At 43.1% G+C, this 27,547-nt stretch overlaps 1 protein-coding gene across 3 annotated transcripts in view; it reads right to left on the bottom strand.

Annotated features, from left to right (window-relative positions):
• ATP6V1C1 (ATPase H+ transporting V1 subunit C1) overlaps positions 1–25,606 on the bottom strand; it is a 163,582-nt gene extending 137,976 nt beyond the window's left edge. Inside the window, exons 1-2 of one of the 3 annotated variants that reach the window (XM_029591851.1) lie at positions 25,057–25,198; positions 24,351–24,438 (exon numbers count right to left, since the gene is read on the bottom strand). The gene's annotated coding sequence lies outside the window, so the exon portion shown is untranslated. Of the gene's footprint in view, positions 1–24,350; positions 24,439–25,056; positions 25,199–25,325 lie in introns of those variants that run through there. The other 2 variants (XM_029591850.1, XM_029591849.1) reach the window with 2 other exon arrangements.
• Positions 25,607–27,547: the final 1,941 nt, after the last annotated feature.

Below are 27,547 nucleotides of genomic sequence, written 5' to 3'. Positions count from 1 at the left end.
CCCCTGAGGAAGCTAACGCAAGTGAAACAGGGGCCCCTTGTCGGGGCTAGACCACGTGAAATAACATCAAAAACCAAGTTGAGAACGGATATCCCAAAGGGAAGCAAGTTTTACCAGGGGTCAGCTACATGCATGAAGATGTGTTAAACCGGTCTTTTATGTATAACAGAGTTGGAAAATAGGAGAGAGGGTTGGGTATACAAAGATTGTAAGTGGAAGTATCCACAGGGAATTTGAGAAATATTTTGCACTGAAAACATTTGGCAATATGGTATAAGACTCGTCGGAGCCTTATATGCTGACCTCTGTATTTGTGTGATTTTAGGGTGTGAATTGATATTTTATGGACACATTTCTAAAAACAACATTGAATATTGTGATAATAAAGTTGTACACTTTTCTCTTGATTAGTTTGTATAGATAAAATCTAAGCAGATCTTGATAAAATGCTCTACCTCTTTCAATTATTAGCTGCAAAAATGCACTTAAGATAAATAGCATACTAAAGTTAATATAATTATCTCAGACGATTCCAATGAAGGTACTAGGTGAGATATTTCAAGAGCTAGAAAGTGCATTTATCAAAGTCATGTCAAGCTGGAAGAGGCCCAGGCTTAGACGTGACTATTTGCATGCTGCAAGAGAGGATGGGAACCTAGCAATACCAGATCTCCAAAAATATGTCTGGTAGCACACTGAGATAGCTATCTGATTCACAACATGTCAAAGTGAGTACACTTGAAGAAAGAGGCGATAGTGCCTTTTAAAAATGAGTCAGATTCTATTTTTATCATCCACATATTAAAACACTTGCTAATTAAATTTTATAGTGCAGACATGGCTTAAAACATTAAAACTAAATGGCATGGATAAAAATGAGACCGTCATGCTAAATCTCCAATTACATCTAGCAGTGGCTTCTGAGGTTGGAGTGCAATAAGGAAGACACAGGTATGACTCAATTTAAGCAACTGACTCAAAGTAACCAGCTGAAATGTTGACAGATTTTCCAATTTTTTATTAAAATTTCCCAAAGTTCATAGTTTGTTCATGGACATGTCATTTTCTCACAAAAAGGCACCAACTAGGGCACATAATCTTACAGTTGTCAAGTATCAGGTCCCTGTGGAATATGACTGAATACCCATAGTTAGCAGAACTTGACATCTTCTTAATATTTATTTATTTACGATTTTTATATACCGATGTTCATTTCAAAAAGAGATATCACATCGGTTTACAATAAGGTACAATAGGTAATTCACTATCCCCTAAAAGAGCTTACAATCTAAAATTTTTGTACCTGATAATATCCCAAAATGAGACATACCAAAAGGCTCTTTTTTGATTCATGGGCTAAAGATCTTAGAGTTCCTATCCCCCCTGCCTTATGAGATGAAATTTGGGCAAGTACTCCCCAAAGTCTCATACTGTGCAAGACTGTGGAACATTGTGCAAGAGTTTGCACCCTATGTAGACAAACACAGGTAATCACGGACAGTCAAGACACTGAGAACAACCAGAGGAGAAAGTAGACGAGATGAAGAAAAACAGGGTTGCTTTAAATGAACAACATGCACTAGGAATCCAAGACATGGAGAGAAGGGAGGGCTAGACAGGGCAATCACCTACAGCACCAAGATTTTGGGAGTGGAAAAATCCCACCAGCACAAGGCTCAGAAGGAGAAGTCAATACGTCCAAGGAGGGGAACACTGTGCTGGAGATGCCACCAATAGGCAAGTTGAGGTGGGGTGTGAATGACCCAAGGTATCAAATATTCTTGCACCAGCCCCAAGGTTAGGACTCCAAACAATGCCCCAGGCAGCCAGTACAAAGAGAAAGAAGGAAAGACAAAGGGGGCTTCTTATCCATGGGTTGCAGAGGGCTTAATAGATTTAATCTGTCCCTTGGTTAGGGACAAGAATCCCAACCTATACAATAAAAGGGTAATTTTCAACAGCAGTTCTGTTGGTAAAATACTGTTTTATACCCACAGAAATGGGCTTTTGCCAAATTGTCCACACAAGGTGGGTCAACTTACACACGTACATCTTGCTCATGTGTAAAGTTTACCCAGACTGAGCGGCAGCGTTCGAGAGATCTGCACTTATGCACATAAGTGCTGAATTTTGTAAAGTATGCATGCAAATTTTTGTGGATATTTTAGCAGGCATTACTTGTGTGAGTAGACTTGGTGGGATAATTTTCAAAGTGGACACGCATACAAGCCAGCTTTGAAAATTCATAGAACTTATGTGGATATTTACCGGCTGATAAATGCACGATGTTACAAAATTAGTCTCTAAAGGCTCAGCTGGGAATTTATTTTCTATAGTTGTTTTCACCATTATATCTGGACTTTATACCTACGACAGGCAAATAAAGTTCCCGGAAGAATCCCGAAATACAAGTGTGATGCTTCCCTATGGAGGAAAGCAATGACAAGACCAGTCCCCTCACAGGCAAACCATATTATCCAGTCTAAGCACAATACAAGTAGAAATTGAATCTGACAGCAAATTAGGACCGTAAGGCACATCTAGCCTACCCACATTTCTCTGGTGCAATGCTCTTTCGATGCTTAGTTTCCATACCACCTCCTCGTTATAACTGCCCGAAGCAGTGTACAGCATATAATAATTGCCATCATGTAATGTACTATTCAACAACCAACCTCGTTTCCTTAATGCTACAATACTACAACCACCAAATATCAAGGAAACCCCTTGATGTGTGGTTTGTGTGCGGTCGCTATCAAGAGACCAGCCACTTGTTTTAGCTGGCCTATTGCGATAGCTCCCGTGTTTTATTCTTTAATCTTCTTACTAAACAATCTTCTTTTTGCTTTTTTATTATTTTTCAATTTCACAAATTTTCTTTAAAACTGCGTGCTTCTGTTCTCCCGAGGAGCAGAGCGACCCATCATTCACTTATCGTTAGCTTTAGTAAAACAGGTTAACTTCTCTTTTTAATTGCTGAATTGCTGCCACTAGTTATGGGTCCAACTCTGCTTGCCAGACACTGGCCATGTTTCGGCAGTAATCTGCCTGCTTCAGGGGCCAAGGGAAAAGCGGCGCCGCTCACTTTAAGGAGTTGATATACGAAAACAAAAAATCCAAGTGCTTTCTGAGGGAGGATCCGTTGTACGGTAATAACAGAACTTTTCCCGTGGCCCCTGAAGCAGGCAGATTACTGCCGTAACATGGCCAGTGAGGAGCAACTTGTATTAGAACTATGCATTCTTCCTCACAAACCTCAGGTATTTCCAATGAGTAAGGTTAATGGGGATATATAAATAAGCGTCTTTCAGAACCACAGCTGACATCCAATCTCTCGGTTGAATGATGAGAAGGATCTGCAGGAGGGAACTTCATCTTGAACTTCTCCTACACAAACAACTTGCTCACTCTCTGCAAGCCCAGAATGGGTTATTAACACACACCTCCCCCCCCCCCCCCCCCCCCCTTAGGCTAGAAGGGTCAATGAACAAAGAAATGTACAGAGAAGTCTACTGCCTTTTGCAAGAAAACTGGCATGACAACAGCCTAATGCATGCTGCCAAAGCTAAAACTGGAATGGCTAAGGAACAAATAGGGAAATGTCCTGGAATAGCCCAGTCAGAGCCCTTACCTTAATCCAATCAAACATCTGTGGCATGACTTGGAAATTGCTGTCCATCAAAGCTCTCCAAGGAACAGTTTTGTAAAGAATGCCCACCTATATTTGTCAATATGTAAACTTAAGTTGGCGAAGACCTATCTAACAGACTCACAGATATAATAACTGCCAAAGGAGCTTCAACCAAATATTAACTCATCCAATTGAATGTCCCCCATTACAACAATTTTGGTCCTGAAAATGTATGGGGTATGCTATGTTAATATTATTAATAATTCAATAATAATGTAATTCAAAGTGAACAACATACAAGTACTGTAACCCCCGAGGGCTTTAAGCTTGTACCTGAGGCAATGGAAGGTTAAGTGATTTGCCCCAGGTCACAAGGAGTGTCAGCGAGATTTTAACCTTGGCTTCCTGCTTTGCAGCCTACTGATCTAACCACTAGACTACTCCTCCACTCCCCAGGCTGTTGAGATAAGAAAAACATGCACCAAGCACACTTCATGTTGGGAACAGTAGCAGTGAAGGAACTCTCAAGTCACATGCAGCAGCCAACTGACTGAACCAGATGCCCACACTGCATGGACCTTTGCTTTCTCCTGCATGTAGACAGACTTGGAATCCTGGAGAGGACAGGACTGCTCACAGCAAAGAACAGAGGAGATGGTAAAGAGAGAAGAGGAGTCCAAGTGTGGTGAGGAGCAGGAGTCAGCAGGTAGTGGAGAGTACAAGGAGCAGGAGTATCTTGCAGGGTAAAGAGCCAGGGCAGGTGTGAAATATACCCAGGTGAGGGTATATAGCAGCAGCAGAAGAGAAGAGGGGTCCCCAAAGCAAGACCCCTCTTATGCACAACAGAACCAAAGTATAACTGAAATCCAAGGAAGTGTGCTGAAAACCATGCTGAAGCTGTGGTAACCCACAAATGCAACATGTACTTCATCATATAATTGAGTGGAAAAAAAAATCCTTTTTTAAAACACATGCAAGTGACACTGACAAAAAATGAAAAATATTCAAGGGAGCATGGACTATCTATAGCCACTGTATCTTATCACTTAGAAACAAGGCTAAATGACTAGGCTCAAACATACATAATAAACATGTTCATATCTAAACAATTATATGGGAACTTTAAAACACAAAGACCTAGAGTGTTTTGCTTGGGAGCTTTATTTAACAAAAACTGCCTCCTCGTTTTCTATGAAGTCTTGGCTACATCAGGGAAGACCCTGATTTTCATATTGGTTAACTGCTCTTCTCAGTGCTTAAACATAAACAAGCTAAACAATAAGGCTCTGTTGTGAATCAAAACCAGCAACACAATAGATTAGCTTGAATCACCAAATTCTCCTCTGACATCTCTTTGAAAGGAAAAAAAAACTGACAAATCAAGGCTATCATCCCAAATGTAGGCAACAGTTCTGTTACAGCATCTTCAACCTCATTCTTCTTGTAGAGCAGGAAACAGTAAATGCTAGATACAAGGGAGACAAATTGTGTTGGAATTGTAAGAACCTCTATCACACAGCAATTAAATATGTCCAAAACAGACAGTAAGTTTATAAAATGCAAATTGCCACACCTAATCAAAAGTTTACATTTTGGAACCTACAGTACCTTATAAATGTCTTCACACACATTTTTCACATTCTGCTGTCTAAAAAAAAATAAAAATCAAAATGCATTAAAGCAGGAGTGTTTCACTGATCTACGTAACATACTTTATACCACTGTTTCTCAACCAGTGTGCCAGGAAACACTGATGTGCCTTCAGATCTGACCAAGTATGCCATGCAAAAGTTATCATTGCCTGATTCCAAGGTCCAGACCAGCACCAGGGCTCTGGTCTCAGCAACTCACACCAATAAGAGAGATCAACGATAGCTCTTAAATGTGCAAGAACTCCTTTTCTGAGCATGTGTGGTCATGCATGTCTCACCTTCCTAGTTATAGATAAGCCCCAGCCAGCATGCTTGACATAGATAGCCAAGCCCTGCCTTGTACAGTGTACACACACACACACACACTGCATGCAGCACCACCTTCTGGTCCCCCCCTTACGGGCTTCCTCCTTTTGAGTCCTTCCAATATACAATGCCGTACATCAAAACAGTGCCGTCCGCTGGGGTGAATGCACTGGAGTTAATTAAATCCGTTTAACTCCGGTGCAACCCCAGCAGACGTTATCAATTTACAAAGAAAGAAGAAAGACACTGTGAGACTTGGGCTCCGGGCCAAGGCCATGGAACCAAGCCCAGGCTGAGGGCCAGGTATTTAGATCCGGCCTACAGGCCAGGCTGAGAGTCCAGGGTCGTGGCATTGGGCCTGGGCCCAGAATCCAGGCCTAGGCATCGGCCTTGCGTAAGCCGAGGCAGAGGTCACAGCAACCTACTGTGGCTTTGGCCTACGCAAGCCTGAGGTTTCAGCCTGGGCCTAAGCTTTTCTGGCGGATCTCCACCAGACTGCGTAAGTGGGGGCCAGGGGGGATCCTTGCCCTGCCATTTTTCCATGTGGAAGGGATGGGTGATGGGGACAGGAGGCCTTGGGAGGCACAATTTTCTTTTTTTTTTGTTCATTTTGGGAGGGTTTTTGTTTCTTTGATTTGTTTTTTTCACATGAGCGAAATGAATCAAACATTCCATGAACTAGAATTTGTGTGGAAAAAACCTCCCAAAAATGAACCAAAAAACAAAAACATTTTTTTATTCCTGCACAACCCTGGTGTGTAAATATTAAAGAGTGATGGTATGAGGGAGCCTCCTGCTGTAACACAGACACCTCAGTTAATTTTAAAAGTCACTGGAACTACACACCATTGTGATGTATCTAGGAGCTTCCCTGCTCCGGTCTTGCTTTGTTTTAAAATTTGGAAGACTGACTGGTGGGGGGTTTCAGTGCTTCCTTAACTCTTCTTTTAACTATTCAAGTCTTCACCGTTCCTGCTCCATGGAGGCTGGTGTACCACTCAACATTTTTGTTAACTTAGGTGTGCCTTTGGCTTGAAATGTTTGGGAAACAATGCTCTATACTTTCTTGAATAAAGAACAATTATAGAAAGCTCCAAAAGTAATTAAACAAAAAAAAATATCTTGATCGCATAAAAGTCTCCACATCCAAATATTCACACTTAGTGGAAGTCCATTTTGCAGCAACAACAGCCATGAATTGTTTCGGATAATACCTACCTATTTTGCAGAGCAGGATAGTGCAGTTTTTGCTCATTCTTCTTGGCAGAATAGCTCAAGCTCTTTCGAATTTGCAGTCCACAGACAATCCCCAGCCATCTTCAAGTGTTGCCACAGATTTTCCATTGGAGGAGAAGTCCATTAATGGCTATTAATCAAGTTTACTTAGGGAATAGCCACTGCTATTAATTGCATCAGTAGCATGGGATCTTCTTAGTGTTTGGGTAATTGCCAGGTTCTTGTGGCCTGGTTTGGCCTCTGTTGGAAACAGGATGCTGGGCTTGAAGGACCCTTGGTCTGACCCAGCATGGCAATTTCTTATGTTCTTAAGGCTTTGACTGGTCCACTTGAGTGCATTCATTTTCTTTTTGCCAATCCACTCAGTTCTTGCTTTTGCTTTGTACTTAGGATCATCATCCTGCTGAAAAGTGAAACTTCTCCCCAGTCCCAGGTCTACGGCAGACTGGATCAGGTTTTCCTCAGGGATCTAACTGTAATTTGCACTATCCATCTTTCCTTTGATCTTCATAAAGTTCCCTAAATTCACTGCTGGAAATAATGCTGCCACCACCATGCTTTACTGTAAAGAGAGTGTTAGCATGGTGATGTGCCGTGTTATGTTTTATGCCAGACATATTGCCTAGTATCAAGACCAAAAGGTTCTGCTTTGGTCTTATCAGACCACAAAATCTTACCCTGCATGTGTGCAGTATCTCTTTGCAAATGCTATGCAGCACATCATATGTTTTCTTCAGCAGTGACTTCCTTCTTGCCCACTCCCAAAAATATGAATGCAGTTTTGCATAATTAGATTTTGTTTCTGCACATTGATGCCCAGGGTGCTGTCATATTCTGTTTGTCTCTATGAGAGATCAGGGCTATTCAACTGACATTTTTACAGGTCCCAGTTCATTCCTTTGTTGTCTTTAATAGGTTGGTAAAGTTAAAAATATATACAATAAAGAATAAATGATCAATGTATATACATTTCTATCCCACATCCATTTCCCATTCCCTGCAACTTCAACAATACAACCACAACTTTTAGATTGGATATATTAACTTTACATTACTGCAACTTTAGATCTCTAGAAAGATAACTCAAGATGGGCCAAAGGTTAGACCACTGCTGAGGGACACTCCCATATATTTCCTAGTGCCAATATATTTTTACTATCTGTTATTGTATATAGGGTATAAGAGGAAGGCTCAGTGAGTTTAAAGGACAATGCTATTAAGGGTTAGAAGATGCGGAAACACCATTTATGTTGTCAGAGGACTAAAGAAGCTGTATTTAAGGGCACATTTTGATATGGTTCCCCTTTCTCCCACCAGGTATGCCTCAAATTTCTATTCCTCTTCCCAACTATGGAACTCTAGAAGGCATTTCTATTATGGGGAAACAGTTATCCAGTCATATTTCTCAATCTGTGGAGGATTACATGATTTAAAAAAAATAAAGGTGAAAGTTATGAGAATCAGATTAAAGATCATCAGGTTCAGATTGATGAAAGTCAGACAAGTTGCAAGAAGCTGGACGATCTTGAAAGTGCTATCACTAAGGATAATCTGTTATTACATAAAGTGCAAAATTGGTTTTGAAGAAAACATTGAAATTTCCTAAAGTTTCTTCATTGTCGCCAATATATATTTTCCATCAGTATTTGAAGGATTGTTTGTTAATTCTCACTGGATCTTTGTCACCCATATTTAGGTTTTACTATTTACTTCCATATCAAAAGGATGAATCTCCAGTTGAGGAATTCTGTGTTCTTGAGCCTTCTTCATTGGATACACTCGTGTATGCTTTTCAAAAGGGATAACCAAGAATCATTATATTGAACTTTAGTAGTTAATTTTCCATTGGAATCAGATGCGGAGCTAGACCTCAAGCTGATCTTTAGACAGAGAAGCTGTTTTATAATTCAGACTTTCTGGATGTAGCTAGAGACTCAGAAAAAGGAGACAGGCTTTTTTGTTGTATAGATCCAGGGTCTTGCAGATTGGTGCTTCTTTTTATTTAAAAATACCCATGTTACTATTGATTTGTTTCGTAGTTACTTAAAAAATGTTTTGAAGTATTCGGATTCCTCTATACGCTTTATCTAGAATTTATTACTTGCCATCTTTGAGTGGTGAGGTACCTAATACTTCAAAAGAAGATGATGAAATAAATCTAACTGAAATTTTAGAAAAATCTTTTGAGTTGAATGTTACCTCTAGGGCCACTCTAATAGTTCAATTTGTATTCCTTACGGAGAGAGACTCAATTTTGAGATTATTCTTTAGAAACCAGGATAAATTGTTCTATGGACAAAGTATAAGAATTTTTCCAGATATAGCCCGCCCCACACAACTTCGGAGAAAAAAATTCATAGCAATGAGAGCTGAGGTTATTCAGAGGGGGGCTAGGTTTATATTAAAATATCCATGCCGATGTTTAATTGTACACCAAGACTCTCGCTATATTTTCAATTACCCAGAACAACTAAGGGATTATTTGGATTCACATTCCTAGGCCCCCATAGGTTAGGGAGGTGAAAATAAAATAAAATGATGAAGACTAGATAGAATCTCTTTTCATGTATTATTACCTATAGTATTGCTCCACTTATTAATGTGTGTCTCTATTTACTTAGCACGGAGAATGTTAAAGAAAATGAAATTGGGATTGTGTATTTCCTTGAAGTTAGTGAACTGAAGTTTTATGTTCTCATTTTATTCTTTATGTATTAATGTGAAATTCAATAAAATATAAATAAAAAAAAAAATACCCATGTTACATGAAAAGCAAGTTTGCTTACCATAAACGGTGTTTTCCGTAGATAGCAGATGAATTAGCCATGCTGTCTGGGTAAGTCTTCTGTGCCACTAGGTGGCAGAGCTCTCTAAGATTAGTGAAGTCTTTCAGCTAGGTGCTCCCTCTTGTATCTTCCCGTGCTTGCCTGAGGCTCCTCAGTCCGTATTAAAGCAAGTAGTATGCCATGTCTGAACTGTCCAGGGAGGTGGGCAGGGTAGAGTGGCTAATTCATCTGCTATCTACGGAGAACACCGTTTACGGTAAGCAAACTTGTTTTTTTCATGTAGATAAGCAGCTGAATTAGCCATGCTGTCTGGGAGTCCCCAGCTGTCGTATTGAGCATATGTATGTGAGAGCGTCTGTTTATTGTGCTCAATACTGGAATTATAGGCAGACAGTTCCTATGAAGGTATTTTATGTGTGAAGCATGTGCTCTTCTGTAGTATAGTCTGCCCCATGTGTGCATCATCCGCAGTTTGTTTGTCTAAACAATAATGGGATGTGAAAGTATGCAGTGATGACCATGTTGCCGCTTTACAGATGTTTATGAGAGGCACTTCATGGAGGTGGGCAACTGAAGCAGCCATCGCACGCACTTGATGTGCCTTTGGTGTCGCAGATAGCCATTTTGAATGTTTTTGATAACAGAATTGTATGTAGTTGGATATCCAGGAAGATAAAGTTTTTTTGTCACTGGACAGCCTGGCGTGTTCGGGTTGAAAGAAAGGAAGAGTTGTGAGGGCCTGTTGGGCAAACGGGTGCGCTGTTTGTAGTAGGCAAGCGCATGCTTACAATCTAGAGTGTGAAGTTTCCACTCATTGTCATTAGCATGAGGTTTTGGATGAAAGGTAGGCAAGGTGATGGTTTGGTTAATGTGAAAACTGGAAATCAACTTTAGTAGAAAAATCGGGGCGTGTGTGCAATGTCACTTTGTCAAGGTGAAATTGCAGATAAGGGGAGTAGTGAACTAAGGCTTGAAGCTCACTAACTCTCCTTGCTGATGTGAGGGCAATTAAGAAGAGTACTTTCCATGAAAGGTATCATAGGTGACAAGTGTCCAATGGTTCAAATGGTGGTAACATCAGTTGTTCAAGGATTATGTTAATATCCCATGGCACTGGCAGTTTCTTTATTGGTGGATGTAAGTGTAAGTGTAATACCCCTTTCATGAATCTGGACACGAGAGAATGACATGATATGGGTTCCCTGTTTAGGGGAGTATGGTAAGCTGCTATAGCACTTAAATGCACTCGGAGGGAGGCCCTGGCTAGGCCTTCACTATAGAGAAGATGTAGGTATGTCAGCAGATGCTCTGGTGGGCAGGTGATTGGGTGCATGCCCGTTGAACACCAGGAAGTGTAGCAAGACCACTTTCTTTGGTAGGTGAGTCTGGCCAATGGTTTTCTCGAGAAGACTAGTATGTCCTGAAGAGAAGGAGGAATGTTTAAGTTTTGGTACATAAGCCTTTCAATCTCCATGCCATGAGGTGCAAGGAGGAGTGAAGAGGATGACGTAGTAATCCATTCTCCTGGGTAAGAAGCTGAGGGCTGTTGCCCAGGGGAATTGTCTTGTGAATTGATAGCTGTATGAGGTAGCTGTGCCATGGTTGTCTTGGCCATGCTGGCGTGATTAAAATCAGATCCGCCTGGTCGTCGATACATCTCTGTATCGTGCGAGAGATGAGTGGTATTGGAGGGAACGCATACGGTAGATTGTGAGACCAGCTTATGAGGAATGCGCCTTGAGCTAGTCTGAGTGGGCTCAGGAAAACAGAGCAAAACGTTCTCCACTTTCCTGTTGCGTTCTGTCATGAAGAGATCGATGGCAGGAAGGCCCCAAGTGGAGAATATGTGATGCGCAACCTCTTGATGTAGTTCCCATTCATGGGGGTGAAATATTCTGCTGCGTTGGTCTGCTCTGGAATTGTTGATTCCAAGCAAGTAAGTTGCTTGCAGAGAGATGGATCTGTGGTGGGCCCACTCCAGTATCCGGACTGTTTCCTTGCAGAGGTTTCAAGAACTGAACCATCCTTGTTTATGTAGAACATTGTGACTTGATTGTCTGTGTGAACCATCAGTGTTTTCCCTTGTAGGGGTTTTTCAAAGGCTCGAAGGGCGTTCCTGACTACTCAGTTCTAGAAGATTTATGTGTAGCGTGCATTCCCTTGTGGACCAAAGTCCTTGAGTTTGAAGATGGTCTAGATGTGATCCTCATCCCTTGGGAGAGGCATCCGTGGTGAGTATTACCTGATGTCGAGGGGGTCATAGAGGTAATCCAGTTAGTAATGTCGATGGGAGTAGCCACCATTGCAAGTCTCTTTTCATACTGATGGTTAGGGTGATGGGAGTCGACAATGGATGGAAGAACTGGATCCATTGATTCTTCAGACCCCATTGTAAGCAACACATGTGTAGTCGAGTATATGGGACTAAGTAGATGGATGCTGCCATGTGTCCTAGAACTGTTAGGATTTGGCAGGCTGGAACAGTCATACTGTGAAGCAGAAATGAAGATAGTGTGGAGAGAGCTAATGCTCGCAGGTGTGGCAGGAATGCTTTGTCTTGGACAGTGTCGATGTAGGCTCTGCTGAATTTTAAGGTTTGCATTGGCTGTAGATTTGACTTTTCGTAGTTGATTAGGAGACCTAGATTGTCTAGGCAAGAAATAGTTCGAAGTAGATTGTCCCGTTAGAGAGTCTGATTGGATGTTACTATAAGCCAATCGTCCAGATAAGGAAATATTTGAACCCCCTCTCGACAGAGGTGTGCCACTGCTACTGCTAGACATTTGGGGAAGACTCTGGGGGCAGAGGAGAGACCAAATGGCAGAACCTTGTATTGGAAGTTTTGGTTGTCCGTCTGGAAACAGAGGTAACACCAGGACTTGGGATGCATCGGTATGTGAGCATATTTATTTATTTATTTAGTTAAGGTTTTTCTTGACCAACATAAGCAAGTTTGCTTACCGTAAACGGTGTTTCCGTAGATAGCAGAATGAATTAGCCATGCTGTCTGGGAGCGTCGCGACCTGATCAGTAGGTGGAGTTTTCTCCAAGAGTACAGAGTTTTGAACTCTGTGAGGCTGCGCAGTGAAGGTCCCGCCCGATTGCCAGATTTACCTCAGTCTCTTGTAACAAAGCGAGAAGTACATAGAAAAAGGTAGAGTCAGTGTATGTGAAGACTGTCTAGGGTGGAGGGAGGGGATGCATGGCCAATTCATCCTGCTATCTACGGAAACACCGTTTACGGTAAGCAAACTTGCTTTTTCCCAGCAATAGCAGGCTGAATTAGCCATGCTGTCTGGGAGTCCCAAGCTCCCGGGTGGTGTCAAGGTGTTTTGTTGTGTAGGTCAGGACGCCACCCTCAATTCTGAACGGTAGACAGTCTTATTTTTGTGCCATGGTTGACAGGATTGCCGAACCCATGGCTGCATCAGAAGAGCTCTGCTGTTGTAAACAATAGTGCACTGTGAAAGTGTGGAGAGAAGACCAAGTTGCCGCTTTGTAAATGTCTATCAGCGGAACGTTTCTGTAATGGGCAACTGATGTTGCAATTGCTCGTATCTGGTGTGCTTTTGGCCTCGTACTCAATGGTAGATTGCGCTTATTGTAGCAAAACATAATGCATTGGGACAACCAACTAGCCAGAGTTCTCATGGAGACAGGTTGGTTGGGAGAATTTGGGTTGAAGGAGAGGAACAGCTGAGATGGCCTGGATTCAGAATGTGTTCTCTGCTTATAATAAGCCAATGCTCTTTTACAGTCCAAGGTGTGGAGAAGCTTATCTCTGTCATTCTGATGAGGTTTGGGCTTGAAGATTGGGAGAGTAATGGAAGGTAGGATGAGGTCGAAGGGTGACCTTATTATGAAAAAATTCTAAGTACAGGGAGTAGTGAACTAAGGCTTGCAGTTTACTTACTCTCCGGCTGATGTTACCGCCACCAAGAAAACAGTTTTCCAAGCAAGGTATTTGACATGGCAAAATTCTAGAGGTTCAAAGGGAGGTAACATTAATTGTTCCAGTACGATGTTGAGATTCCAGCTTTGCGACCTGCGGTCTCAGATGCAGAATGCCACGCATGAATCTCGAGATTAAAGGGTGGTTGGAAATGGGTAGTCCGTTGTGAATACTATGGAAAGCTGCAATTGCACTAACATGCACTCGAACGGAGGCGTATGCTAGACCCGCTGTGAAAAGAGTATGGAGGTATTCCAGAAGATGTGTTATTGTTGTAGAGAAAGGGGCTAGATTCTTCGGTCTGCACCATTCTGAGTAACGACGCCATTTTCCCCGCATAATTACGCCTGGTAGACGGTTTTCTGGATTCAATTAGAATGTCCCCAAGTTGAGATGAGAGTCCTAGGTAATTTAGTACGTGCCATTAAATCTCCATGCTGTCAGATGGAGGGATTGATGCAATGGATAAAGAAGGGATCCTCCCTCCTGAGTTAGAAGTTGGGGATGGGCGAATGGATAGTTGTTTGAGATATGCATACCATGGCTGTCTTGGCCAGGATGGGGCTATAAGTATCATGTCTGCTGCATCTCTGATGCATTTTTGTATCGTTTTTGATATTAGTGGAATGGGAGGGTAAGCCTAGAGTAGGCCCTCCGTCCATGGAATGAGGAAAGCATCTGGAGCGCAATGAAGTTTGCTTGGGTAGATGGGGCAAAATGCCTGAGTTTGCTGGTTGCTCTCTGTGGCAAACAGGTCCATGGTTGGAAAACCCCACTGTTGGAATATGTTGGACACAACCTCCCAGTTCAAGGTCCATTCGTGTGGATGGAAAATTCTGCTGAGGCGGTCCGCTGTTACATTGTCTAGACCGGGAAGGTAAGTGGCTTGTATCGAGACTTGGTTGGATATTGCCCAATCAGTATGCTAAGCGCTTCCCAACAGAGAATCCAGGAACCTGACCCTCCTTCTTTGTTTATGTAGAACATGGCTACCTGATTGTCTGTGTATACCATGATATGTTTTCCTTGAAGTTGGGCCAAGGAGGTTTGAAGTGTCTTCCAAATGGCTCGAAGTTAGAGGAGATTGATTTGAAAGTTGGACTCCCAAAGAGACCAACATCCCTGAGTTTTTAAGTTGTTTAAATGGGCTCCCCAGCCCTTCCGAGAGGCATCTGTGGAGAGAGTGACTTGAGGAGGCCGCTGAAACAGTGCTCCCAAGTTCAGGTGGTTGGAGTTTATCCACCATTGAATGTCTGTATGCATTTGTCTGGTGAGGCGTACTCTGGTCGAGAGTGGTTGCCAGAACTGTGACCATTGGTTCTTGTAGATGACGCATGTGGAGTCTTGTATATGGAACTACATGGATGGCTGCTGCCATATGACCCAGTAGTTGAAGAATGTGTCATGTCGATGCATGCGATTGATTGAATAGATGCTGAGCTAGAGAAGACAAAGTTTGTATCCTGTCCTGTGGTAGGTACGCCCTCTGATGCACAGTATTGATGAGTGCCCCAATGAACTGTAGAACCTGAGTTGGTTGTAGATGGGATTTTTCGTAATTGATTATGAATCCCAGCTTCTGAAGACAACTGATTGTTTGGAATGCATGAGTCTTTAAGGTAGTCTGTTCCGAAGCTACCAACAGCCAGTCGTCGAGATAGGGAAAAATCTGTATGAAGAGCTGTCAGAGATGAGCCGCCACCACCACCGCTAAGCATTTCGTGAACACCCTCTGGGCTGAGGAAAAGCCAAAGGGTTGAACTTTGAATTGCTAATGATTGTTCTGAACTTGGAAACAAAAGGTAATGCCAGGAGGAAGGGTGCATGGGTATATGGGAATAAGCATCCTTCAGGTCTATGGAGCATAGAGAGTCGTTGGGTTGCAGAAGAGGCAGAATACTCTGGACATCTCTCATCTTGAATTTTTCTTTTTGAATGTGTTGAGGTTCCGCAAATCTAAGATTGGTCGAAGACCTCCCGATTTTTTTTGGAATGAGAACATATGGGGGGTAAAAACCTCGATTTTTCAATGAGATTGGGATTACTCTAATTGAGTTCTGCAACAGTAGAGTGACTTAACTGTTCCTTAGGTCTCTGGAGTGTTGTGATGTGTTTCTGAGAGGAGAAACTTGAGGAAGTGTGGGAAGAGTTAGAAAATTCAATCTGTAACCTTCTTTTATGATGTTTAGTACCCAGCGATCTGAAGTAATCGCCTCCCAGCTGGCATAAAAGTGCTGAAGGCGGCCTCCTATGTAGTGCGGTGGGGGTGGCTCTGGGTAATTCAAAAAGACTGAGTTTGTTTTGGAGGTGCTGCTGGAGGTCGTGGTTGGCGAGGGCGTCCACGTAAAGGCTGAGTTTGTGGTTGATAAAACGCTGATTGTTGTAATACTGTGATCTATAAGTATTATACGGCCTGAAAGGTGCCCTTGCATAAGGTCTTCTGAATGAAGGGTAAAATCTTTTTGAAGAAGGATGAGGGTCTGATGATGTCAAAGATTGAACTGCAGTATTCTGTTCCTTTAGAAGGGTAACTGTTTCACCAAATTTGTTATCAAACAGATTGTCTCCCAGACAAGGAATATCCACCAACTTACATGGACATCGTCCCTTATGGAACTAGCCCTTAACCATGCCATGCGCCGTGCTGCTATTGCTGTCGCTGAGGATCTAGCCGATGATTCAAAAGACTCAAACAGAACGGAGTAAATGTCGAAAACCTTCCTCCATGTCTATAAATGGTCGCGGTAAGGAGTTATCAGAAGCCACACATGCTGGATGTAATCTCTGTAGACATTCAAAGAGGTATTGGATTACATAAAATTGATGGTGTTGTATCTTTGTGGCCAGCATGGAGGAATGATATCTTATGGCCAAAATCATCCAGGGATTTATGATCTTTTCCTGGTGGTGAATTCGCATAAAGTTTTGATCTTTTAGCAAGTAATAGTGCAGATTCTACCACCACCAAGTTGTGGGGTAATTGAGTGGACTCAGATTGTGGAATTTCTCATTCGGTATTTTAAGTCAGTCTTCCTTGAGGCTGCTGAGGTGGTAAAGGGTTTTTCCCACATTTTATGTAGAACCGCGTCTAGTATGTGGTGGTAGCATGTGGTGGTAGAGCTGTTGGCTCTGGCGGCATTTCAAATATCTTTAGGACTCCTAGAACCTCAGCACGAGGGTCGGGAACCTTTCCTGTTTCAATGTTTAGGAGAGATCCTACTTTTTCTAGTAGGCCTCGGGGGGGGGGGGATCTGACGGAAATCCTGTAGATGAGGAAGGGGACGTAGACCATTGTGAATGTGGAGAATCTGGTTGATCCGGAACTGGAATTGAGTTCTCGTTGCTTTGGTGACGGGACCGTCAGTAGACTTCGAGGAGAGATTGGAGAAGATGGACCTGGAATCTGGGGATGAACGACTTCCAGATCTTGGAAGAACGTATTCAAAGCCAGAGAAATGTGTGACATCGCCTTTGATGCTTGGGTATGTTGAAGGCGTTGGAAATGGTGTTGAAGGTGGGGGCAGTGTTCCCAGAGACAAGTCCTGAGAAGGACGGCATGGTTCCGGATGGTGGATTGAATGAGATCTATGAAAAGAAGACAAATCCGAATGAGAACTATCAGCCTCTGAAGAAACATTAGTAGAGAGGTGAACCACTTCTACATCAGAATCCGTCCGTAGAGATTCCGCATTTCAAGATGTTTTCTCTTAGCCTTTTCTTTGGAATGGTGTTCACATTGTGGTGGATCCTGGGGAGAAGCAAATGGTGGAGCTGTAGGTGGGTCATGATGTTTTGTACGCTTTGCATCACCATGGTGGTGATGTCTAGCATGTTTTCTTTTGCGAATATCATGGAGAGAATACCCAGATAGTGAAGCAGCTCTTCCAGAAGCACCGTCCAACGCACTGTGCGCCGATGCGTCGCAACTTGGCTGAGGCAATGCGCCGTGGGCTGCTCAGTCATCGATGCACCGGTCTCGGTGTTGAAGCGCCATGCGCCGTATGCTTGCTCCGTCTTGGTCTCCCATGCTCAGAGTGCTTCGGCATCGAAGAGCGGGAACAAGCGGGTACAGAGCCCTGTAACCCGAATGGCGCATGAGTTGACTTTTCTAACGAAGGAGTAGAGGCCTCGACCTCTTTTCGCGGCCCTGGTGGTGGTACCGACCTGGCCAAAACACCCTCCAGCGATGTGGATCTTCTAGCTGGAGTTTTCTTGAGTTTCTTCGCTGGGCCCGCCGGTGTCTGCAACGGTGGCAATAGGTGTTCTAAAAACCCAGCTGGGTCTTTGATGGTTGAGGGTCAGCTTGTTGATGAGGGCCTCTGGAACGTTGGCATGGTGCCTGGTGGGCTGATAAGTTGGGGGCTTATAGGCTCTGAAGTTGGTTCTTCTGTAAGTAGTAGAAGAAAAATATTGACGCCTGGATGTGGAAGGTTGATGAGGGGATGTGAGTGAAAGAACCGCTGTTTTTTGTTCTTTGAGTTTTGTGACCGTGTCTGTAAATTTATCCCCAAATAGGTTATCGGGACGGCATGGAAGGTTCGCTAACTTTTCATGTACATCGTCCCTAATGGCACTGCATCTCAACCATGCCAGGCGTCTTGCTGCTATGACGTTTGCAGAGGCTTTAGAGGATATCTCAAATCCCTCTTAAATCGACCAAAGGAGGAGTCTCAGTCCTTCTAGATTGTGGTATTCTGAAGGCAAACTAGTCTCCGGAAGGCAAACTGGTCTCTGGGGATCCCTGTCCAAATGTGGTTTCAGAGCCTGTAAGTTTTCAAATAGATATTGTGCTATGCAGAATTGATGGTTCTGTATACGTGTATTGAGCATACTAGATTGAAATGACTTTTTTGCGAAGTCATCGAGAGATTTATCACCTCGAGCTGGTGGTGGGTGTGTTTGAGTGAAGTCGCGACTTCCTTGCCTTCTGCATAGCAAACTCAACCACTATGGAAATATGTGGGAATTGAACTGCCAAATGGAAGGGGGGAGTCCTTCATGCGGTATTTTAGGTCTATTTTTCGTGATGTTGTTGGAGTGGATATTGGGGTATCCCATGCCTTCTCCATTAATGAGGTCAATACCAAATGTTGTGGGAGTGCTACCGGCTCATTTGGAGTATCAAAGATTTTTAAAATCCCTAACATTTCCTGTTGTGTATCCAGGATTTTCTTTTTGTCTCTACATTGAGCATTTGACCTACTTTCTCCAGAAACTGAGAATAAGTGAGGTCTTCTGGTGGAGAGGCGGGTTCAGGTGCAACCTCGGCTGGGTCGGACGGATAGCCCGATGAGCCTGATGAAAAATCCATATCTAGAAATTCTTCAATTGGTGAGGAAGGCCTCCGGCAGGTCTTTTGGAGCTGGACCAGGAATAGCAGGGTCTTCTGGAGCAGGCGGTGATTCGGCTGGAATATGTCGAGGTGGCAGATGTGACTGTTCCACCGACTAGTATGGACGTAATCTGGGAAATAGCTTAATTGGCTAATCCTGAGGTAGACGGCATAAGAGGTGGGTCTGCTACAGGTGGTAGGGCACCCCTGAGTGTATCTGCCTGTGTGCCTTTAGTGCGTGGAACCTTCTCTGGAGGTCTGATAACCAGTCGTGGCATAGGTTCTGGACAGTCAGGTGGTACGGCCAATTGACACTGCAGAGAAGCCTGATAGTGCCCCTGGGGAAGATGAAGACCTGTCCAAAAATTGAGGAGAGATATCCGGGCCAGAGTCGATGACCAGTAGAGGTGATACCTCCCGAGGTCTTTTATGACCAGTGATGTGCTTCTTGGGCTTAGGCTGCGTCGGGGGAAAAAGTTCTGCATTGGCGGTGCATCGGTAAGATGTGGATGCGACGTACTGCTGTCTTTGCGATGAGGCACTGGTGTGTCGTCTTTCGGAAGGTGTGTCGATGCCTCGGTGGAGAGTCGGCACGATGAGTTTCGGTGCTCCGGTGCATCAACGGTGTCGATGTAGCATGCATCCGCGGCATCCCCCATGGCGTTTTTTGGTAGGGCTTTGACTGTGGGTGTCCTGAACTGGGGGGGGGGGGGGTTCAACTGAAGAAGCCCTTCTGTGAGAAGGGCCTCTTTGGGCCTGGGGAGGATCTTGTGGAGGCCTCTGAAAGGGCATAAGAGCCCGATGCTCTTGATTTTAGTTGTTCTATCTTGGCAGCTTGCTGACGCCGAGCTCTTGGAGACATGCAACCACAATCCTCACAGTTTGCCTGGTCAGGATCTGAATCCAAGCATAAATAACAAGATATGTGGCCATCAGTGACTGACATAATCTTGCCACAGCACAGAAATTAAACCCTAGTCGAGGCATCCTGACTGGATTGGCCCTTCTGTGGTGTTTGATGGCTTTTGCTTTTTTTTACCTCACAGTAAATTTTGCTCTCAGGAGAAAACAGCTCCGCGTGCGAACAGTTGCGTGGAAAAAATATGGACTGAGGAGCCTCAGGCAAGCGCGGGAAGATACAAGAGGGAGCACCTAGCTGAAAGACTTTACTAATCTTAGAGAGCTCCGCCACCTAGTGGCATGGAAGATGTACCCGGACAGCATGGCTAATTCAGCTGCTTATCTACGTGAAAAAACATTTTAGGGGGTGAGAAATGCTTTGAGCCCTTTCAGCCTTCTATGTTTCTGTGTGTCAAGATACCATCTACCAGCTTTGATATTATTTGACTTTGTGATGCTATATGTTATTAGTCTGCATTAAATTTATCTGTGTTCCTTCTTTCCTTTGTTTAGAGACATTTAGAATAGGATCCCCTACTCTTTATGGACTCATGCAACCATTAATATAGTTTCCTGATATTTCTTTTAAGTATGAAAATATTCTTGAAAGATATTTAGAAATGTCAGTAAGTTTACAATTTAAAAAAGAAAGAAAGGAGTAGTCATCTTAACACTGAAAAATATTTTAAGCAGGGAAGCGAAGAGATCAGTTAATCAGAGTTAAAATAGAACATAAGAACATGCCATACTGGGTCAGACCAAGGGTCCATCAAGCCCAGCATCCTTTTTCCAACAGTGGCCAATCCAGGCCATAAGAACCTGGCAAGTATCCAAAAACTAAGTCTATTCCATCTTACTGTTGCTAGTAATAGCAGCAGCTATTTTTAAGTCAACTCAATTAATAGCAAGTAATTGACTTCTCCAAGAAATTATCCAATCATTTTTTTAAACTGCACTAACCACATCCTCTGGCAACAGATTCCAGAGTTTAATTGTGCACCGAGTAAAAAAGAACTTTCTCCAATTAGTTTTAAAATGTGCCACATGCTAACTTCATGGAGTGCCCCCTAGACTATTATCCAAAAGAGTAAATAACCGATTCACATCTACCCATTCTAGACCTCTCATGATTTTAAACACCTCTATCATATCCCCCTCAGTCGTCTCTTCTCCAAGCTGAAAAGTCCTAACCTCTTTAGTCTTTCCTCATAGGGGAGCTGTTCCATTCCCCTTATCATTTTGGGCACTCTTCTCTGTATCTTCTCCATCGCAATTATATGTTTTTTGAGATACGGCGACCAGAATTGTACACAGTATTCAAGGTGCGGTCTCACCATGGAGTGATACAGAGGCATTATGGCTTTTTCCGTTTTATTCACCATTCCCTTTCTAATAATTCCCAACATTTTGTTTGCTTTTTTGACTGCCGCAGCACACTGAACAGACGATTTCAATGTGTTATCCACCATGACGCCTAGATCTCTTTCTTGAGTGGTAGCACAATATATGGAACCTAACATTGTGTAATTATAGCATGGGTTATTTTTCCCTATATGCATCACCTTGCACTTATCCACATTAAATTTCATCTGCATTTCAATGCCAAATGTTCCAATCTCACAAGGTCTTCCTGCAATTTATCACAATCTACTTGTGATTTAACTACTCTGAACAATTTTGTATCATCTGCAAATTTGATTCACACTCGTCGTATTTCTTTCCAGATCATTTATAAATATATTGAAAAGTAAGTATCCCAATACAGATGCCTGAGGCACTCCACTGCCCACTCCCTTCCACTGGGAAAATTGTCCATTTAATCCTACTCTGTTTCCTCTCTTTTAGCCAGTTTGCAATCCACGAAAGGACATCGCCACCTATCCCATGACTTTTTACTTTTCCTAGAAGCCTCTCATGAGGAACTTTGACAAATGCCTTCTGAAAATCCAAGTATACTACATCTACCGGTTCACCTTTATCTACATGATTATCAACTCCTTCAAAAAAGTGAAGCAGATTTGTGAGGCAAGACTTGCCTTGGGTAAAGCCATGCTGACAATTCACATTTCTATATTCTCACTTTATCTAAAGTCTCTAACATTTCTTTGCTAGCTCTCAGTCCATGATTCCCTTCACTTTAACCAAGATAATTGCTCTCCCTCCCCCTTGGCCCTGCTTCTGTCTATCTTGTCTTCATTTTGAACCCCATGTATAAATACATTTTCCAGATACAAAATGAATTTTAAAAACCCTTTAGTCTGGTAGCCTAATGGAAGACGTTTCCAACTAGTATACTGCAAAACTTTGCTACCTGCAGAAAGGGAATGGGGAGGAAGAGTTCAGTCTTGTTAAAATTATTAAATATTTCTTGCAGATAAATGAATGAATAACTAAAATGTATATTTATACAGAAATATATTTGAATATAGTTAGACAAGACAGCATCATCTAATTAATGGATTTCTCCCTTGTTTGTTCAAAAGGGGCATGGGATAAACACTGTGGATCCCTAAAGGCTAGAGGACAGAAATGAAGAGGGTGCATGGGAGTAGGGGGGGGACGGACCATGACTTTTATAGTCTGGGGTACTGACATGCAGACATAAGGAAAGAAGCACAGAATGTCTTCTACGGTCAAGTCCCGAAGCAAAAACCATCAAGCATCCTTGTCTGAATGATCAAGAAGGCTGCTCACCCAGTAAAAATGTTATAGGTTTGACAGTTGCATGGTTTTGATTGTAAACATTACTACCCTTATCATAAGGCTTTTTTTTTTGGGGGGGGGGGGAGGGGGGGGGGGGGGTAACTGCACAGAGTGACAGTTACTACTCTTAAGAGAAACATGGGGGTATCCTGCACAGAGTGGCAAATACTACCATAAGAAGCTTGCTGGGCAGACTGGGTGAACCATCTGATCCTTTTCTGCTGTCATTACTATGTTACCCCTCCCCCCTTTTCCATCCTCAAAATTTACAGAGAAAGAAAATGTATCAGGTTGTTATAACTGTAAACCGGAGTGAAGGCAACTCTGCTATACCTCGGTATATAAAATATGCTAAATAAATAAACTCCTTTCTAAGTTGTGACTACATCAAAAAGCTTCATTTTCTTAAGAAAATAACTTCTATATGTTTTTTTCTTTTTTAATAAGCTTTTAAACAAATGTGTCATTCAAAAGAATTCTGATTATCTATTGTATTATACTACAAAGTGCAAATGATACTGGGAGCAATTACATTTTTTTTTTATAAATGGATTCAGATTAGTAGTTCTGGCTGCTGTACCACTAATTCTTATTAGGACTGCTGGCAGTATCTTTGGCCAGGGTAACCCAGTTTCTTTTACAGCTTTAGTAAATCTAGTTTGAATGATTTACTTCATTCTTTCCATTTAGCCAGTGAAGTCTATATTTCATACTAATTGCAGTGGTCATTTGTTCAATTACCTCATTATGAAATTCTTTGATCACTGTCAATACACTGGTACATCTGAGCAATGGATGTATTCCCTGAGCAATACATTTTTGTTACAGTGGTAGCAGTGTTAGATAGGCCTCTGTCCACTATTACCAAACAATATTGCTAGTTCTAAACTTTTGGCATATGCATAGAGTCTATTTGAAATTATAACTAAATATTATGTTGTGCACACATAATACAGTTTAATACAAAAATTGTTGTTGCCACTGGTCCAGACCTAATAAAAAGCATTTCCACCCTTTGGCCACATGCACCAAAGACAAAAAAAAAGATTAGGGTAGCAATGGGTGAGCATACATTTCAGAACACAGTTTACAATAATACTTTTTTGTTTTACCACTAAAATGTATTTTAAAGAGTGTATAAACACAAACCCTTCTGTTTCCGCATAGGGCACTAAACCATAAGAGACAGCCCTTGTAAAATATATATTTGTGCATATGAAGCTTTGTTAAAAACACACAGTATTGTATACATTTGCATATTGATGAACACTGATATAATACAAGAGATATATTTACATACAATTGAGATACTGAATGCAAATCTCATATATATTCACTACAGGTATGCTGAAAATCAAGCCTATTTGTGGCTCTTGAGAGCTGGAGTTGGCCACTTAACACTTCTTTACTGCTCTCTATGTGTACTTGCTTCCTGTTTCTGTCCCAGTTGAATTGCTGACTGCTTACAGCTCTGTTTTATCTTGATAATAAAAACAGTGCTGTTTCACTTTCCTAGCAAAGGAGACAACCTCCCTGGTTTGTTTTTTTATAGAAGGCATTCTCTTATCTAGACAAACTCCATTGTGCCTCAACTCTCTTATAAAGCTAAGGGGCTGGAAAAAAAGGAAAGATGATGGTGTACTTAGACAAAGTAAACCCAGTGCCAGATATACTAAGACATAATAGAAGGTTGGGAACCTCTGTCTTATGGGAAAAGGTCCTAAAATGTTCTGTGCAAGTCTTTTCTGTAGTTTATTTCAAACATCTTGTTTTTATCTTATTCGATTTTTTACATATTCAATAGTATGTGCACCCATGCTGCTTTCTAAATAAAACATAGTAAAATTTTCACCTTTCTTTGGTCACGGGAATGATCCTTACAGGTTTACAAAACTGCATTCCTAGTTTGCAAACTGCTTAGTTTCACTTCTTAAAAACCACTGTATAAGAAGAAATGGCACACTGAGTGACCACAGGAAATAAATGACAAATAGTAGGCTTCACAACCATTTCTGAATACAATCTGGTTCTCCTATGAACACGTCAAACAAAAAAAGCCCATATTGCTTAACTACAAACCAACGAGCCCTCAGCACCTTCACCTGAGGCCACAATAATTCACACAGACATTTCGCATTTTTAAAAAACCCATAAGAGAACCTTAAAAAGTGAGGCAGAGCTCGATTTAAGATTTTGGTATCCATAAACAGTGTGCCACCGCGGTTCCCCTTGAAGTTGTGCCACATGGCCCTACGGCAAGCAAAAGCATGTTCTTCTTTCGCCGGGTTGTCACCTTCAAAATTTAACACAATCCCTACCACCCTTCCTCCGGTTTCCTTTTGCCTATCACTTCCAAGGGCCTGCAGCGAGGCCTGCCTCTCCCCTCCCAGCCAGCTTAATAAAGAGGCAGCCCCACAATGAGAAACCCGTTCAGCGAAGCCCCAAATCCGTTACATGTCAGCTGGCCAAAGGGGGGACCTGAATGTGCATGCAACTCCTCCCCCTCCCAAGCGTGATGCACGGGCAGGATCCACTACAATTCCCCATAACGCACTTACATGTGAGAGTCTCTGCCTGCTACGACTGGCAAACGGAGGACACAGAAAGCTGTCCAAAATCCCAATCACCATCCAGCTTTCATCACTTCTCCGCCGCCACTCGCACCCACACACCCGCATCACGTGACGCTGTCAGCTGATCTACCCCCCCTCCGCCTCGCTCACAGATGCCATAGGATGGATCGGGGCGAGAAAGGGAGGAGCCACAAGTCAAAACAAAAGAAATCATGAGCCAGTGGTTCAGGTTATTTACTGATAAATTTAAATACCTGATGCTGCCCCTTTAAATCTTCTCCTGGGACAACCAGAAAAAAAAAAAGCTTCCAAAGAGCCGTCCTTCGGAGAGGGCCTGCTCGGCCCGGTTCTGTTTGTGGCACCTCAGAAACGAATAAGCTGTTTGCGGTTGCTGGGGAGGAGACAGAAGAGAAAAGCACTGCTTTAGGAGCATCCGCTGTGCCGGGGTGGCCCGAGGTGATCAGTTGCTTTGGAGGGAAGGACTAGAGAATGGGAGAAAAGAGGCGTGAGCGTACCGGGAAGCCGCTGGTAAGATGGTGCGGCGATTATACAGGTCCGGAGGGAAACAGGGCGCACAGGGAAGAGTCTCACCTGCAGCAAATACCACGGCTACAGAATTCCATTGCGAGTGACGTTTCTGGCGGCCGCATAAAATCGGAGAGGCAACGGGTTTGTTTGTTTGTTTGTGGGGGGGGGGGGGGTTTATTGTTTTGTTTTTAAATGTTTTGATCAGTCCATTCTGTGAGAATAGAAAAGCTGCTGAGAAGCTCTCTGAGGAGACAGAACACTGAAACACATGCTGTGCTGGGTCTGTGAGGAGATGCTGCAGAAATCTGGGTTGTAAGACAAACAGGTTTAGTGTAAGACGATCTGCTTGGAGAGTCCTCAAAAAAAACCGAACTCTGTGGATCAGTGAACAGTGGGAAAGCGTGCTATGAGAATACTGGAAAGTGATGGGCTTCAGACAGTCATAGTGAGTGAAACACTAGTTGTTGAACTAATCCAAATTCACTGAATGTGGGTCAGGAAGTTATCCGTATGGGAAGATTGAGTTTAGAGAGCATATGTGAGTAATGACAGTGTGGTAGCTATCATTAGGAAAAGGTTCTGAGTGTTGAAAGCTACTGTGTGGCTTTGATAAATTTAAAGGACAGGTAATCAGCTTGTGACCAAGCATAGGGAACAGAAGTTTGTATTTTATTTCCTGTTTATTCCCATTTCTGTCCACACCTAGACTAACAGCCTGTAAGGGACTTGAGAGGATGATATTTGCGTGTCAGGCACAGAGAAGTTTACCATTTGTTTATTATTAGTTGAAATAGGCAGAGCTGTATCATGTCGAGAGTCAAGAGGCCTGAGAAAGTCTCTGTGTTGGAGCTGTCTTCATCGCATTCTGCCACATTGAATGTCAGACAGGTATCCCTGGAACAACAGTCTGGCACCTTCACCTAATGCACCTTAAAGTGCAAGAGAGCTCCCACTAAATCTCATGAAGAATCTGATCAGACAATTTCTTTTTTTAAGAAGACATTTTTTTTATTAAATGTTTTTAAATGTTGAAATAAACGTGGCTCCTATGTGCCACAGAGGTCTTCAAGATTTACTATAAAGAGGATGTATTACTACTGTAATGAACTTGTTATGGCCGCTGGCCGCAGCGTTCCGCAACTGGGGCCAGTCTGCACTGTCATGGCCGCCGGCTGCGGTGGTCCGCAACCGGGGCCAAGTACCTTTCTGCGGCGTCGAGCCACATGGTTCCTGCGATGCCAGCTGACTCCTCCCCCTCTGAACTGTTTAGAGCCGCGCACGGCTGAAGATTAGTTAAAGGGGCCACGACAGGAAGTTGTCGTGGCTCCTTCCTGAAGAATTCCCTTGGATCAGGTATTAGACCTTGCCTTGGTATTGAGGCTTCTTGTTTGGCTGGTTCCTGAGCTCCTTGTTCCTGGTTCCTGTTCTTCGTCCTGCTTCTGCTCTCCTCCCTTGTTGGACTGATTCTTTTGGATTGACTTCTGGACCGGCATCCAACCATTCTCCTGGCTTGCTCCTGGACCGGCGTCCGACCATTCTCCTGGCTTGCTCCTGGACCGGCTTCCGACCATTCTCCTGGCTTGCTCCTGGACCGGCTTCCAACCCTTCTTCTGGCTTGGACCTTGGACCGGCTTCTGATCATTCTTCAGCCTCCACTACGGGACTGATATACGACCTGCTGGAGGCGCCAGCAGTCTGGAAACCATGACCCGCAGGAGGCGCCTGCATCCAGACCTCTCTTCAGTCTTCAGTGATTCACCTAAGCCCCAGCGGTCCTGGTTCCTACGGGATCTTCCTGGGGAGATCAAGGACTTCCAGTGGCGAAGAATCAGCTCAACTTCTGCTGCACCCAGCCTTGCCTTCCAACAGTAGGGGCCTACGAGGGTTCACTCTCTCCTAGGTAGCAGTAACCCTTCCTCGGACCAAGGGTCCACTTCCAGGATCATAA

This window comes from Rhinatrema bivittatum, chromosome 2 (genome assembly GCF_901001135.1).
Source record: "Rhinatrema bivittatum chromosome 2, aRhiBiv1.1, whole genome shotgun sequence".
Lineage (NCBI taxonomy): Eukaryota > Metazoa > Chordata > Amphibia > Gymnophiona > Rhinatrematidae > Rhinatrema > Rhinatrema bivittatum.
Note: the sequence above shows the minus strand (reverse complement) of the source record. Positions and strands in the feature narration are given on the sequence as shown.